Source organism: Protopterus annectens, chromosome 2.part1 (genome assembly GCF_019279795.1).
Source record: "Protopterus annectens isolate FY-2018-M chromosome 2.part1, PAN1.0, whole genome shotgun sequence".
NCBI classification, from domain to species: domain Eukaryota; kingdom Metazoa; phylum Chordata; order Ceratodontiformes; family Protopteridae; genus Protopterus; species Protopterus annectens.
In genome coordinates, this window is record NC_056729.1 from 1,640,269,770 (window position 1) to 1,640,288,161 (window position 18,392).

The following is an 18,392-nucleotide window of genomic DNA, read 5'->3' on the forward strand; positions in this document are numbered from 1 at the left end:
ATCACTGTATTGATGAAAGTTTCCTAAGGTAGATTTATTCAAAATAGCATAACAAGATGTCTATAATTTAATTTGTTTGTTTAGTTGACAAGGATGGCTGACTGGAATAAATGTGTTTCAGCAGAACCCCATGAAATTTAGCTGCAGATTTACAGATATAAATCAAAGGCAAGTAACAGATATCAAGAAAATGCAATCAACAATGACTGACCTAATAATTGTAATTACACTATTAGTATCTACAACATTTATAGCAAGCATTAGAAATCTGGTGGTGAGGTTGTTGGTGGCAAGCTGTAAGCAAGTAATAAACATTTTTATAAAATAGAAAATATACCTTTACTTCAGTGGTAAGAAATACATTTAAGACAAACAAGTAGCCCTTGAATTGATCAATAAATAAAGGGTAGAGAGGAAGTAAACTTCTTACAGTTCTTTATAGGAGGTGTGACGACCATGCCCTGGCCCAGCAATCAAGGAGCCTCAATCCTCACCATTAACACCATGGAGGTCGTCTCCTAGAAGAGGAGAGGATAACTAATATACACAGTAAAGTACAATTTCCCTTAAGTGCACACAGAGATCACAGTTAGTCTGGGGCTGGTTGCTCCCTTGCTCTCCAGGTCCCCAACAAGACTCCCCAATGGCAAAGCTATGGGGTCCTGATCTCAGCTTAGCTGGCAAGCTAACCTACAGTGCCCTCTCTGTCCAACCAGTGCTTTGTGTCCCTGCCCAGGTAGCTGACACACACCCATACTTTAAGATAAGTATTTATACAACTTCACAGACACTCCTGGGAAAGGCTGACAGATTCTCCAGCTGTGCCCCTTTACCCAGACTATACGGTAGTAATTACTGCCACCACCAACTTAATAATTTATCAGCTACCCAAAGGCCCTTGAAAGGGTGTCCAATTATTACTGTGCAATATTATTATCCAATTGGTAATGTGACTATTTAGTCTTAAGGCTTATTACAGTAACCTCTATAAATATGCAGTGTACTTTAGAACATACCTCTCAACCTGGAAACATCAAAAATCTGGACAAGGCACATGAAAAATAGGTACAAATCTGTACGCTGATTAACATAAAATTTGCATACATAATTAAGTAACTCCGCCACTCCTATGGAATTGTTGGATACCAACTTTCAAACGCAAACTGAAGAACAGACAACCAAAATATGGCACCAGAGTCCTCCTGCAGCCATTCTAATGTCCCATTACCTGGCTATTTCACCCCATTTACAATAAACACTAATGTGTGCATACTTTTTTACTTCTACAATGCTTATCTGGATTTTTTTTACATTTTATAGCACAATGCACAAATACCAATAGATATCTGCTAAACAAAGCAACAGTGTCTCACAATGAAAATAGACTTGGCATTAAAACTTCTCTGCTCTCTAAACTCACATTCATTGAAACAGCATTAAAACCCACATCACATCCAAAGAAAATGCATCTGTCCAGTGGTGGATAAAGATTACCTTTGGGTTATTTTCAAATCATAGGCCCCTGGCTTGCACACAAAACAAGAAGCATACATGCGTTCTTTGATACACCTTCCTGACTTTATTAAATTATATTCCTTATATAATGCAGCACACTTGTTAGATTTAAGTTACAGCATATTTTAAAATGTATTGTTTGAACATTTTTCCAGTAGGCAGTGAAACAAATGCATGAACCAATAATGACAAAACTGCCAGTAGTGTAAGCCATGGGCATCTTGCACAGCTTTGCGCATTTATTTTCAATTTCAGTTTTTTTTCGGGGGGGGGGGGGACGCAAAAGGTCAAAAACCAGGACACATTTTAAACATTGCTTGTATTTTTGGAAAGTTGGTAGAATAAAATGCGTCACCACCTTGCATTTCACTGCCACGTTTTTAACCCAGGACCCTGTGCACTACAATCAGAGCAACGTACCACCATGCCATATCAGCAGTTTCTAGAAAGACAGCAAGACTGAAACTGAAATTGCTATCATTTAGTGAATTCAGATCTCAGTCCTCACCATAGCTGCCAGCCTCTTAGCACAAAACACTGGACAAAGCCAATAATGGGGGACAGGGGGAATACAGAATTCAGTTCTCACTTCTCACCATAGCTCTCAACATCTTAGCCCAAAAATCCTGGACAAAGCCAATAATGAGGGTATACAGCCCCAAAATAGGGACAAATTTCAAATACTGATCTTATAAACTTAGAAAATTGCTAGGATAAAAAGGTTTTGTGTTACCATTTATTTTCTGAAGAATATGAAGTCTGAAATTCAAATGCCTGTCATTATTTAGTGAATTCAATCCTTCAGTGATTTGCCATTGCCACAAAAATCCTGAAAAGCACAGATTTAATGAGGAATAGAACAAAAATATTTGGCATAAATTCACAAGTGGTGGTAGCTAAGGACTTTAGGCTCTTTTTACCTGTACACAAGGTACAGGGTTTAAGCCGAAGTACCTGTAGCCACCAAGTGTATTGAGTTTAGGGCATATACACACATATGCACAACAATTAAGAGCTCTTTTATCAACTGATCCTTCAACCAGGTTCAATTTAAACCAACAGTGTTTATAAAATGAGAAATAAATGACATTATCCACTTTGAGTCAGTTCCATTTCACATCAGAAAGTCAGTTCAGTGAGCTCAGTGCTTCTCACATGTGCACATCCATTTGTTTTGGGGCTCTGTCAAGCCTTCCTGGGTTGGGGGAAGTGACAGCTATGATGGATGACTATCAGCCTTCTTCTCTCCTCTGGTATTTGCTGCAGGACCAGTGGTGGCGAACTGCAAGGTAGATTCCACTCTTCCTGTTTGCACAGCTTGCCAAATGAGCAGCAGTAATTATAAGAAAGCCTACACAATAGTTATTTCACCACATAACTGTATCGACAGATATGAGAGGAACTTGCCAGATTGATTAGTTGCAAAGTTGCTCTTGCAATAGTCTTGGACTTCTGAAGATGAAAATAAATTCTAGCCCTCAGCTTATACTAGTCAAATAATAAATATGTAGCTTGCAGTTTCAGCTTCATAATACTGGGCTTCACAAATGCTACTAAAATGACATTTTGATATATCTTTACTATTTTACAATGTACTTGTATTCCCTCTCTATCCAAGCAAAAATCTGTCCTTGTAAACCAAAGTCTTCTAACTACACATGCAAAAAAATAAACTTTTCACAGCACCACCTCATCCAAAGATATTATTATGAATCTTTTATTATCAAGTTTCATTTCCAAACATTTTTGATATGCTAAAACAACACATGCTTCTGAGGGACAGCTGCTTGATGCAGGACAAAAGGAAACTACTTATTTTATAATCTACTTCAGAATTTTGCCTGTGGGGATTTTCATAATGTTACCTGCAAAGGATCTATAATTATTAAGTGCTACACAGTACAACCAAAACCAATGGTGCAAGGCTACACATCAGCATAATACTGGTGGTAGCATCCATGATCTCATGTTTACATAATTAGGAAAAAAACAACAAAATCCTGCTGCTTGCAGACATTACACAGTACAACCAAAACTAATGGTGCATGGCTAAACTTAAAAAAAAAAAAAAAAACAGTATAATACTACTGGCTGTAGCATCCATGATTGATCTCGTATTTATGTAATTAGAAAAAAAGAAATGACAATTGCTCCAACAAAATCCTGCTGCCGCAAATATTACAGAGTAGTACAAGCAAAGCCCAGTATAATACTAGTACTGGCTGTAGCATCCATGATTGATCTCGTATTTATGTAATTAGAAAAAAAAGAAATGATTCAGCTCCAACAAAATCCTGCTGCTCAAAACATTACACAGTAGTACAACACAACAACCAAAACCAATGATGCACGGCTACACTTATAAATAATACTGGTTGTAGCATCTATGATCTCTTATTTATATAATTTAAAAAAAAAGAAATGATTCGGTCCAACAAAATTCTGCTGCAGTCGCAAACATTACACAGTAGTACAACACAACAACCAAAACCAATGATGCATGGCTACACTTATAAATAATACTGGTTGTAGCATCTACGACCTCGTATTTATATAATTAAAAAGAAATGATTCGGTCCTGCAGAATTCAGCTAAAATACCTGGTTTCCATATGCTTGCCTTGGCTAAATACCCGAGCGAAAAAGCAGCTGTAGTGTACATGTATTTCCTTCAGTAAAAAGAAGCAGCAGAACGGCAGACGTTTCCTACAGTAGAAAGCAAGCTTGAAGCAAGTGGTTTTGGTGCTAAATAACAAAAGTTATTTGTTTCCACGCTTGCAGCCAGCTCAATTCCTTAAATTGAAAAGCAGACATTTCCGCGCTCAGCCAGCAGCTCAGTTGCGACAGGCTGACGGAGCTGACGTCATTTCGCACGTGATGACGTCAGCTCCAAAGCGCGAAAGATAATTTAAAAAATAAAAAAATCGGGAATGAAGGGGTGCCACTCGGGAATCGTGGCACCCTATTATTTGGACCCCAAAACTCGGTAAAAACCGAGTAATTCGGTACAGTTGGGAGGTCTGCTTTAGAACCTACTTCTCTACACAAATCAGCCACAGGTAAAAGGTTTTTAAAATATTTAATAATAAATAATTAAAAGACAAGACAATACTACTACACCACAGAGATATCTAAGAGTTTAGAGACCACACAGAAACTTAAAACAATACAGTAGGACAGGTCTGATGTCAAAGAAAAACACTTAATCTAACTTTCTAATCTTTAGCTAATCTTAAGAGAAAACACAGTGCTATAATCCTTCTTACATACAAAAATAGCATAAGCAGTACTGGGGTTGATGGTCCAAGACAAATGCTTTCAGTCTCTCACTGAACAATAGTTTTTAAAACACTAACAAACAGCTCTGCTAAGGCCCTCCTAAATTACATCATTTTGACACTTAGGTTTTCCCAGTATTCACATTACATCATTTTGACACTTAGTCTGGAGTTCCCAGGCAAACAAACTGCATTATTTAGCAAGCTAACACCTGCTCAGGAAACTACAACAATAAAAGACATTTCACATGTATACTCTAACAATTATTCTTTAAGTTAAGACAATAGAAAGAATATGTTCAGCCAGACGCTTCGGCACCATTTTTTAGATAATTGTAACTTCAAAGAACATTTGAAATGCTTGGCTTGATTTTCCTTACAGCAGATGGCAATGTTGCAACAATCTTGAAGTTCACATTTTACAGTGTTTTCTTTCATTTAAAAACACACGCCTGTATTTTACATTTATTTATAAAAATGATAGAATTATGTATCAAATTCTATTTGACTAGGCTGGCAGCCTTCACCCATCTTTCCCTAATCTTCACAGGAGGCTTAAAAAATCTTCTGTGTAGTAGTTATAATAAACTATAACAAAAGCAGTCATGTCTGATAAATTCAATGTCTCTGCATTCTGCTTGGAATCAACATACCTGTCTGTCTGCTCTTATAGTATTTGCATATTATCTGCAAAATAACCTTTCAAAATAACAAAAAAAAACTGCAAAGCAAAAAGGATTCCACATACTACAAAGGCACTAATACAATAAGTCCTTCAGGACCTCAAACCCATTTTAAGGAGAAAAATAAAACTCAGTCTGTTAGACATACCACTAAAAAAACAGAGCTGTCAAAAGTAAAAACAATGTTATTCTAAAAATAATTTTCATTTTCTGCTAAGTTTACTGCCTAAATAACCAATCTTGTACCATGTTTATCACATTTGGCTATTATGTAAAATCCAGTGAAAAACAAATGCCATGCTTTTGTGTTACACACTGCCTAGCGGTATTTGAGAACTGCCTGAATATTGAAATATCCCATGACAGAGTGCGGGTAATGCTTGGTGTATTCATGGCTTGAGACATTCGATGTTTATACAATTATGTTAATTTTGTACGCTGTTGTGTGCTTATTTTGCCTGTTTGTTTTATTTTTGTTTGGTAAGTCATGTATTCTTCTGATTTACAGTACTAAGAAAATAGTTGTCATGTTAACCAATAAAGTGATGAGGTACATGATATAATTTTAAATATTATATTTTATTATCATTTATGTTGAGTACAACATTGATCCTTGTAGATCAGTGAGTATGTATATATCTTTAAGAAGCTATCCAAGGGCTTGCACATTTATATAAATACTGATCCTGTGCAAGTCTGACTGCCATTTTATAGTTAGCCGTTGAGATGTGAACAGGTATGTATGTAAGCTCTGTCTGTTAACTAGTTCATTCATATTTAGAGATGCTGCTATCCATTCTGATGTGTTTCTATGCATTAAAGCATCTAAATGAAACCCCACGCTTTCTCGTTATTTGTATTAGAGACGAACGATCGGCAATCCTGATGGACTAATTTCAGATTCAGCCTGTGAACGACAAGAAAATAATAAACATAATATTGCTGAATCAGCTTTCCAAAGCTCAGTATAATTGAGGTGTAATACAGTATTCTTATAGTTATTTCTCTCCCACTCGATGTCACTACCAACCAAAGGCAACCAGTGTGAAAATAAAGCTGAAGATATAATCCAACAAGTATGGAAAACAAAGTGTATCGTAAAGAAAAATCTCAAAAACTGATTTCATCCAACTGTGTATCAGGGCTTCATCAGAGTAAAACATTCAATAAACGGTAAAGCTTTTAATTACAGAGTCAGAATATGTGTACTCTAAAGCTGATTATCCACATATACTAGGTTTATTTGGTATATCAAAAATACAGAAATATATACATGATCTATCACCTTTACTACCATTGTGGATGTCTAGGGATCCAAGACCTCTGGTTTGCTAAGTTTATTGATTTCAAACTAAAAGATGTTTTCAGGACATGGACTATATCCTAAAAGATTCCTGGGATAATTTAACCAAAATACACAACTGCTTATATAGGGAACAACTTATTTTGGTGAATGGTTTACTGAATATTTAGTTGCCAAATGAAAGGCAGACAATAATAGCTTGCTAGTTCTGAGAACCTTAATGGAAATGGTCCTTGAAAACAACTTTATTTGGTCTGAAGGAATGATTTTTAAGCAAAAAATGGGTGTGGCAATGTGGGCAGCTTGTGCCCCCATTTTTGTCAACATTGTCCTGGCTTACTGGGAAGAGAATTTTGTCTTTAACTCAGAGTTTGGCAACTTGTGGGTATATTATGGGTGTTTTTTTTTTTGATGAATTCGTGATTTTTTGAGACAGATACCAAAGAAGATTAAACAAATTTTGTAATTTTATTAATAACACCACCGAATTCTTAAAATTTTCGATCAAGAAATCTAAAGTTAGTGTTTGTTATCTGGATTCTGACATATTAGTTGACCATCAAAATAGGGGACTTTCATCTAAGCTTTACAGGAAGCCCACATATTCTAATACCCTGCTTCATTTTGACAGTTGGCATCCATTACATCATAAAAGAGCCCTATTCAAAGGGCAATTAGTTAGGTTAGCCAGGATGATTTCTGCCTTGGATGATTTTTACCTTGAAGATGAGAAGTTAAAGATGATGTTATTAAATAGAGGGTACCCTGTAGCTTTTCTAGAAAAGATTTTTAAGGAAGTATACTACAAAAGGATGAATGGTACCTATAAACCCCTCCTAGGTTATGGTTATTCCATCTTTATATGGAAGAATGAGAATTTGAACAATTTTAAAAAGGGTCTCATTATTACCTACAATACCTTGGCTGAAAAAGTTAGAAATATTGTTTTTAATAATTGGAAAATATTTGATCTTGGGGTAATGGACAAGGAAAAGGTGGGACCAGAACCAGTTGTCATTTATAGGAGAGATAGGAATTCACAAACCATGGTGGCAAACAAATTGGTAAGAATATCTGAATGACCAACTGTGGGAGGTATTCCCAATGTAAGTTCATTCTAGAGGAAGAATATATAAATATTCAAGGACATAGCAGAATCTTCTGTCTGAGTAGGTGCACTTGTGACACCAAAATGGTTGTTTATGCAGCTGTATGTCAGGATTGTCCCTCCTTTTATATAGGAAAAAAAAGGAGAATAAGGGAATGGATTTACGGGCATGGAAGGGATATTCAAAACAAGAATCAGTCCAATGCTCTCTGGAGACATATTGGCAAGAATGAGGGAAAGAAATTTAAGTTTTTTGTCCTAGAATTATTGGAGGAGGATAAAAGGGATGGACCCACCAGGGTCTGTTTATAATGTAAAGCAGCAGTGTGGCAAATAATAACTAATGCCACTGGACAATGGGGTCTTAATGACTACATTTTTATACCTAGCTTTCTGAAAATGAAGACATTTAACTATAAAAAAAATTCCAGAATGATACGCTTCTATAACAGACAAAATACTTTAATTCCCTTTATTATATTATATTTTATTTTACTTCATAATTGGACAACAAATTACATATACATACATGAGGTTTTAATAGTATATTTATATATTTATCTCAGATACCCATGGTTGGTTATTGATTGTATATTTTAAATGGTCTTACAATTAGTATTGTATTACAATGACAACTTTGTGAAAAATATATTCATTTAAGGGAGGTTTTATATATTTAATTAACTTTTTAATTGATTAATTTTTTCTACAAATAAGGATGTGAAGGTGATTCACATGCATGTTTCAAAAGCTTTACTGTATAATGAATGTTATACTCTGATAAACTCCAGATATACAGTTGGATAAAGGTGCTTAGTTTTTGAGATTTTTCTTTACAATAAACATTATTCTCCATACTCATTGATTACATCTTCAGCTTTATTTTACACTGGTTGCCTTTGGTTGGTAAAGACATTGAGTGGGAGAGAAATAGCATTTCTTTTGTCATTTTAGTCACCTGGTTTCTGTAGTTTGTATTTTTCCTGTTCTCGGACTACTGTGTGATGTCACTTCCTGGCAGCAGCAACGACGTTAATCCAGGCAACTGGCTAGGGAGCTCAGATCCAGTAGAAGCCACACTATCTAATCTAACTCAGTTGGTGGCTCTTTTGACACAGAAAAATTAAACCCCTGGAAGAGACATTCAGTGGGCAAACACAGGAATTGTTTGTTTTTGATTATACAAATTTTCATGATCATGATTTTGGATATACTCCACCATGCCTTGGGATGACTCAGTGAGAACTTCTGGTAACAATTCAGGTGAAGAAAAGAGACATACTAACACCAACAATGAATCACAGACAGGTAATCCCATTTGCAGCCTTAAAGACTTTTCTTTCATGACTTTGTTTTTAAAAACTCCCCTGCTCCTTATCAAACCATGGGGGTTACCATATCAAAACAGTTATCTAATTTTGAAAATAAACGTATAAAATATCAGAACTGCAGTTAGAGAACAGTTATTTTAGGGAGTGTTTAAATGAAGGAGTTGTACCTAAAGGAGTTAGATCATGGAAATTCCCTATGGGGCACCAGGAGGGATTTGATTTGTACCAGGATCTGTTATACATGTTCAATAGGAATGGATATGAATTGATGGAGTTATTAATTAAGCATAATAAAGTTTATATGGACATTTTAGAGACTGAGATTATTTCAATAGATAATTCTATATCCAATGATTTATTGTTTGATTTTCCTAAGAAAAATTTTGAAAAGGTTTTTACAAATGTTGACAAGATAATATATAAACAGGACATTCTGGAGGGATAGATTCCTGTCCCAGAGACTTCCTATACTCTGGAACAAGCTACCCATCTATGTCAAGCAAAGGTCTTCATTAGCACTCTTCAAGAAAATTCTTGATGAGTGAATGGGAAATAGGAAATACACCCCGGGGATCACTTCTGTGTCTCTGCTGGACAGTGGCACAGGAAAATAACTTTCTTGGGTGGCGTAAGCTATGGTACCTTGCTGGCTAGGCTTACGTAGGCCCTTGGGCCAATAGCCTAGTACCTACCTATGAGGTAAAAAAACAAAAAGGAGAAAAAGATTTTTAGGCACAGGACTGATTATAAAAAACAAAAAGCATATCCAAAACCCCCAAATAATGTGAAGAAGACCATGTATGGGAGGGGTAATCAGACTGGGGATAGTGGATTAGGTAGTAATAGACATGAAGCATCTCCTAGATCAACAATACCACAGGGGCCTGAAATAGTCACGCATTTGCCGGTTGCCAATTTGAGGGATGATCAAAATAGTAGAGAACATGGGCCACAGGAATCCCAACCCCTTTTATCTCAACAACACAAGAAAAGAGTAAGGAAGAAAACCAATACAAAGAATCTGCAACAGTAATAACGAATGACAAGGGTGATTACAACTTTAGTTCTGTCATTTTAAATAGGAACTGCGCCCCACCTTTTTGAGAAGGGTCTTTTGTTTGTACTGGCAAGAAGTGATAGCTTAGTTGAGACAATTACTGATCTTAAGTATTTTACTAGGAAACTTAACTTGAATGTATTATGAGGTGGCAATAGTAATACCCCCCAAGTAGTTTATGTACCTAAGAAACAAATTCTGTATAAACCCCCATTACATCCCACTATTAATCTATTTGAGAAGATGTGTGAGATTGATATTAGAAATAACATAAAATATGGCAAGACCAATACAAATATTAATATGAATAAAGGAGAAATTAAATTAGTCCAGGAATTAAGTGGGGGGTTAAGACTTATGAAACCTGACAAAGGGGGGGGGGATTAGTGGCAACGGACAACACAGATTACAACTTTAGGATGGAAAGTATAAGCTTTACAGATACATATGACGAGATTTCTAGAAATCCATTTAACATCACCTATCAGAAAATGGATGTCATTATTATATGATTTATTAATGCAGGAACACATTACAGAGCCAGAATATTCATACCCTAAAGTTGAGTATCCACATATACCAGGTATATTTGGTATACCAGAAATACAGAAGGATATTTATGATCCACCTTTACAACCCATTGTGGATGCTAAGGGATCCAAGACCTATGGGTCTGATAAGTTCATTGATTTCAAACTAAAAGATGTTTTTCAGGATGTGAGCTATATCCTAAAAGATTTCTGGGACTATTTAACAAAGATACACAATGGTTTATAAAGGGAACAACTTATTTTGGTGATCATTAATGTTTATTGACTTATTTTCAGTCGTACCTCACCAGTGTGGGGTTGAATGGTTTATTGAATATTTACTTGCCAAATGAAAGGTAGACAATAATATCTTGCTAGTTCTGAGAACCTTAATGGAAATGGTCCTTGAAAGCAACTTTATTTGGTTTGAAGAAATGATTTTAAGCAAAAAAAAAAACAGGTGTGGCTATGGACGCAGGTTGTGATCTCATTTTTGCCAATATTGCCTGGCTTACTGGCAAGAGAATTTTGTCTTTAACTCAAAGTTTGGCAACTCATGGGTATATTATGGGTGTTTTCTAGATGACCTTGTGAGTTTTTGGACAGATACCAAACATATATTAAATGAATTTTATCATTTTTATAGTCTTTATATTTACACACTGGTTGCCTTTGGTTGGTAGTGACATTGAGTTGGAGAGAAATAGTATTCTTATAGTTGTAATCACATGTTGGGCATTTCTGGGTACATGAAATACACAAGAACATTGATGATATCTTGTCTGTACTGCTATTAGTTCAGTTTTATATAACTACATTCCAGCAGGTATAATGCAGTATTTACAATATGTACATTTTGTAATGATGGAGGTGAGGAAGAGGACAAAAAAGTTAAGAAATAGGAGCAAAGGGAGTACATAAATGTATATAAGCTATAAAAGGAGATTAGAGGGGAATGGGAGATGGATTTATTAATACTTGAGATTAAAGCAGGATTTATTTACTCTGAAAAATAATTGAAATCGAAGATAAGTCACTTAACCAGGCAGTGCTTCTGGGTCACCCCTGGAAAGGGACACTTGTGCCCACTGGGCTAACCCAGTTAATAATAAGAAAATCAAAAATGCAAGAAGGGAATACACAGGTGATATAATTGTGCTTGTATTGAAGCATTTTCATGTAACTTCACGCTTCTCTGCCATCCATCTCTTTCACCTTTTATTACTTTTACACACATACTTATCCCCTTTGCTCCTATTTCTTAACTTCTTGCACTGCCAGTGGCTTAACAAGTAGCACACTCACATGTTGTGCTGGAAAACCAAAAGGCTGTGGGTTCTATTCCAACTCCATATGATTCGATTGCTGACACTGCAGTGCAGCATGGGGGGATGCACTCTTGTGTGGGTCATCCTTTGGATGAGACATTAAACCAAAGTCCCATCTGCTTGAGCTGGTGGTAGCTTAGATGGTTGTATAAAACCACACAGCACCTATCAGAAAGACTAGGGGATTTTCCCAGATGTCCTGTCCAAATTTCCTCTAGTAGTGGGACTAACTCATGGAACAAAAAATAAATAAATACAAATAATTTTTTTTATTCTTGAAAAGAAGAGATTGCTCTAAGTGTACTGGTGGTGACTGTGTATACAAGGAGCCACAGGTGGAAAATGTGCATTGTGACATTTACATCTCATTGGTATTGCAAACTTAAGTTGGCAGTCAGTTTGGCAAGTCTGCCAGTGAAAAAGGGTGAGGTTTCCTGACCATTTGCCTTTGGTTTCCAGCCTTGTAACAAATAGATAAATGCTCTCTGCAATTTTCTTTGCTTTTTTATCAGTTTCTGTTATTTTTAACTGCTCTTATTTGATTTATTTTATCAGCTGAAGATATTTGTTTTGCTTATCATTTCCTTATTCAAACTCTGTAACAACTGTGTTAAGTGTTTTAAGCTCTTTTACTTTCTTTGTTTGACAAATTCCAGTTAATTGCTGCATGTATTTTGCTATTTAAGGGATCTAGCTGTTAGAATTAAATCATTATTTTTTTTTCTCTGGTGAGAGAAGTGAGAAGCAGGCTAGTTCAAAAGTATTGGTTGCTCAGATGCAGCTTATAATGGTAATTGCTATTGGCTGTTGAGCTGTGAGAACCTTTTTTAATCCTTGGCACTTGTTTTAAATCTGGCATTTCTGCACGGTGCTGTGCTGTGGATAGCAGGACTGTATTGTGCACTACACAGATGCAGGTGATTTGATCTGACCATATCCCTAGAGTCTGTACTATTCTCCAAAACATTTTTCAGCTTGTTCTCCACATCCATGAGTGAGTTCCTCCCCAGTTCTGAACTATGTGTTGGTGTTTGATGCCTTGAGCAAATCTACTGCTCCTCGCCAGTCCTAATTAAAATAAAAGCCCCCCCTTGGAATCACATCGCTGTTCTATCCAGCAATAAGCGTTGGTCATTTGCATGAATCAGTGCTAGAACCTGGTTAGCTGCTTTCATTAAAATTATCCACTGTAGTATCCAGTTCTCAAGCCTATCAATTGCTTTTTTCCTATCACATCGCTGTTCTATCCAACAATAAGGGTTGGTCATTTGCATGAATCAGTGCTAGAACCTGGTTAGCTGCTTTCATTAAAATTATCCACTGTAGTCTCCAGTTCTCAAGCCTATCAATTGCTTTTTTCCTATGTTTAACTAAATATAAATACAAATTCTAGTGTATATTTATTTATTTATTTGACATTTGTTAACCGGGTTAGTCCAACTGGGCTAGAAACCCATTTTCAGTAGAGACCCGAGGAGAAAATCTCCGATGCAGACAAAATTGCAATACAAATGTTGCAAGCACACATGCAGGATTATAATATTTATAAAATTTATAATAGATAAGTTCCAGAAATACAGAAGTATAGTACTATAACATAACAAATAATAACTTTTTTATCACATTGGCAATCTATTCAATTGGATTTTCCAAGAGAATGAAAACAAATTTTACAGAGAAGAGAGGACTTTATAGATGAGCAAACAGTATGTACATATGTATATGTGGTGGAGCAATAAAGCCTAAGGTTTATGTCAGAGTAGGACTAAGTTTGAAGGGAGAAAAGTTAGGAGGTTTTGTAGATAGCATATCCCCCAGGAAAAAAACACCTTCTGTTTCAAATAATTTAGCCTGTGCCCTATTCCACAAACAAGAATTAACCTACTTACGCCCTATAAATAGTTTAGGCTGTGCATGTGTCCAAAATTTAAATTAAATTATTAGTCACATTTACCATACCTGTGTATTTTTCCACCTAAAACTTAAACCATTAGACATTGTGGAAGCTCCTCATAAGTAGTAGTAGTATGTCCAGATTCTGTTGTTTTATTACTATATTGGATTCTAGTTTTGATACATTATGAAAGCTCATCCAATTTGTTTTCCTTGTGTTCCCAGTCTCTTTGCATTGGTGTCCTCAGAAGGTGTAGGAACTGCTGTATATTCACTGATACTGAACTCTGACCTAACTCAAATAACTCTGTCTGTGAGAGATGCAAATATTTAACTAATTTGCAGGCCTTTTCTCACCTAAATCCATGAAAAGTGAGCACTGTACACTTTACAACACCATATTCTCAATAAAATCCCATTAAAATGTCATACAATAGGTCTGTTAAACATCTCTACCAAAGTTACCTAGATCTAGTAAGAATAGAGGTCAGTATTAAGTCACAGAGAGTCAGATTTCTCCCAGTCTTGTACTCCTAAACACTCTATAACAAATATATTTTTAAAACAAAAATGCCTAAATGATTTGTGCCTCATTTGTTAGACATACAGATTCTGCAGTCACAAGGTTGGACAAGGGCAGTGCTGCAGTCAGTTGCATTTTGAGGGCCAGGATCAATGAAATTACAAAGTCCCCAAAGACCTTTTCCAGGGACAGATATTGCTATGATACCGGTACTGATCCATATTGGAGTGACAAAACCCTGAAGGACATGCAGAGGATCAACAGAACATTCCATGCATGTGGCAAATGCAGATAAGACTCTGTTACTGAGTAGAATCCTTTCTTCGCCGAGAAAAATGTCTAGGTAGACAGAAAAGATAACTGGTTTCGACAATAAGCTGAACAGTTGGTTAGGGGATATGTTATTTCTTGGCATGAGAGAAAATTTATAGCCCAACTTTCATCTCAAGGGATGGCCTGTACCTCTCTTCAAAGGTTTATGCACACTGGCTAAAGCCCTTCCTGCTCTATGCAGTCAATGGGATTCCAACATAGCAAAATCATCAAACTCCAGTTTGGACAACATTTGACAACATTAAATTGGTTAATCTCAGTGCCCGAAGTCTCAACAATAAATCGCCTAATCTTGAGACTTCCCTTCATCTGAACATATCCATGTTTTATTAATTACTTAAGAACAGTTTAAAGGTCAGACTTATTACATATTTGCAAGTCCAGTGGTAGCATTAGCATATCCACTGAAGAGATTTTAATCTCTTTTCCAAAATAAACAGAGCGTGTTGGAGGAGGAGGAATGTATAACAGAGCATACCTCTGCTATGGAACTGGTTTCCACTTGATGTAAATCACAGTACTTTTCTTACTTACTCTATTCAAATGAAATTTGGACAAATGGATGATAAACTGCAAATTCACCCCTTGTTTAATACCCATGTCCCTCATGGATAGGGACAACAAGTAAATGTTCCTATACTCCCTTGATCTAACCACCTCCGGGATATTCATAAACAAAATATAAGGGCCTTATGTTGTAAGAACATGGGAGCTACAGGGCAACTGAGCAACAAGGCATTTTCTGCCTTGCCAGTGTCCACCCTTAGGCCTTCCCTCTCTTTTCAAGGAGGCCCAGGCCAGTCATACCAGGGGTGAATTTATGAATGACCATCCACTTTTCCAGCTCCTTTTGAAGACAAAGCATGTATCACACTATGAACTTGAAGAAGAAAGTTGATCCAGAGAAAGGGTAGGTATTGTGTAAAAAATCTAATCTCCCTTGTCTTATTTATTTGTTAGATTAGAGTTAGACATATTGCTCTATTATAAGCTGGATGTTTTGATCTTATTAAGGTATAAGAGTTCTTGGACTACTGGATCCCTTATAGCCCAATAAGCAAGACACAGATTACCTCTAAGGATTCTATATGAAACTGAGTTTAGGGGTAAAGCTTCCAGACTTCCTTGATAGTTCAGTTCTTTTAAGCCCATGATTTGTGTTACAGATGTTTGGGGTCTTTCCAATTGCTTGACTGGCTTAGTAGGATACACTCCAAATCTGTCATTGCACTCTGATGGGAATGAGTGCAAATTATGAGGAGGCGAGGACTTCTTGTGATCTGGAAGAAATACATTTGCTATGAGCTGTGCAAGGTAAAAGGATTCCCTATCTACTGTTGCAGCGTGGTGGTCAAAAGTAAGGGAGCTGTCTATCCAAGTGCCCATTTATGTCTCAATCTTTTCATTTTTGAAGTGATGTGTTACATATGCTGTAATTAGTAGCGAGGAGGTGATTATCAAATGCATCAACGTTGAATGTTTTTGCATTGAACTTAAGCTCATTTTAGTACATCAGTTATTGACAAGTGCAAGCTCTTGTTGGAGTGCATGCATGGCAGAGAGGGGCTTGACAATGACTCCCAGATTACAATCAACCACAAACTTTGTTAACCAATGATCCTTGTTTGATAAGTGGAGATTTGAGAAGTAGATACTGAATGGAAGAGGTCCCAGCACAGATCCCCAAGGAACCCTACTGGTCACACTCATGCTGTCAAAGAAACCACCCCCAGCTCTTACTGTGTGAGTCCTGTGTGTAAGCCATTTGGCTCTCCATCTAACAACATTCAGGTCAATTTGGAGCTCCTTCAATGTGTTTATTATATTTGCATGTGATATGGTATCAGATGTATTGGTGAGCTCAAGTTATGCTGTGTGGACAGTTTGTCTACAGTCCACTGCCTGAGTGACCCCCTCAAAGAAGTTCACAAGACTCATTATACAGGAGCTGCCCTTGATAAAGCCAGCCTGCTGGACATTGAGTCTGATAAGAGTTTTGATATCATAGTTATTTAGGTGAGTAAAAACTGCAAAAGAAAAAAATCCACCAAGCTAGAGTTTAAACTGTGTGATACCTTAAACTTCCCATAATGAAGGCCCATGAGATATATGCAGACGATCCCTTAAGGACATCAATTGTTTAAGCCACATGGCTTCTGAATGATTTTTTTTTTTTACTTTTTAAGTCTTTATGGTTACATTCAGCCCAATAAAGTCAAACCACACTAGCTGCAGACATGCATGTTTCAGCCTTTTTACTGACCTTGTCAGAAGAGCATAAGTGGATAGTTTGGCTATACTTCAGAAACACAGGGTCTTTAAACCCAGCTGATGCCCATAAAGATTAAGGTGAGTGCAAAATATCCTAACTAACAATCAAACAAAAGGGTAAAGAGACAAACCATTCAGTAAAATCTGCAGGAAAATCCCAGCCAAGATAAGAGTTTTCATTATGTGAAACCTTAAACCTCCTGTAATGGAGTAAAGACTTAAAAAGTAAAAAAAGTCATGGACAACCAGAGATCATGTAGCTGAAACATGTGATATCCTTAAGGGGTCATATATATCCCATGGACCTCCCTTACAGGAGCTGTAAGGTATCACATAGTGAAAACTCTAGCTTGCCTGGGTTTTTCTTGCATGTTTTACTGAATGGTTTGTCTGACCTTATTATCCTTTGAGTTGAATGATAGTTAATTAGGTCAGTTATAATACAGTCCATGGCCGTGCATATAAGACTCATTAGGCTTATGGCTCTGCAATTCCCACAGTTTGTGGTGAGGTCACCCTTGTAGAGTGGTATCACAACAATAGTGCATCACTCCTGTGAGACAAAGCCAGTTGCTAGGCACAGGTTGAAGTGATTGAGGAGGGGTCTGCTTACTTAGCAAGTGAATATGCTGTTAGGCCCCAAAGAATGAGATATTCTTTGTTTTGGAGACAACCTTCAGTATATGCTCTTTCATGATGGCTGGTGGTTTGATTCCAACAAGGATTAGTGCATTTGGAATAGATGTTTCTGGGGTGAAGTTAGTACTAAATGTATATGTTACTACATTGGTAATATCCACTGGATCAGAGTATTTCACTTTTCTGACATAACTAAAGAAGAATTTACAGTTGTCTTTGGCTTCTGTAGATACCCTGAGTTCATGGGATGCCTTTGTTTTACTTAGGTCCTTTTTTAGTTTCTTATCTAGCTGTTTGATATTCTCCTTTATTTGGGGGTCATTTGTTCTGCTATATAGGTTTAGGAGCCACTTCCTTTTGTTAAATAGTTTATTAATGGTTGTGTGCCATCACACTAGTTTGCTTTTAGAACTCTCCATTTGCTTGGATCTAGTTAGGACTACCACTTTAATGCATCTGTCCTGGTGCGAGTGGAACTTTTCTGCATGACTCCTTGCCGTATCAACATTATGAGTTATACCGTTAGCCTGATTTTGGAGACTTAATCATAGAATTGTAGATTTGTACATTTGAAGTGAATAGCAAACTGGCTAAAAGAACC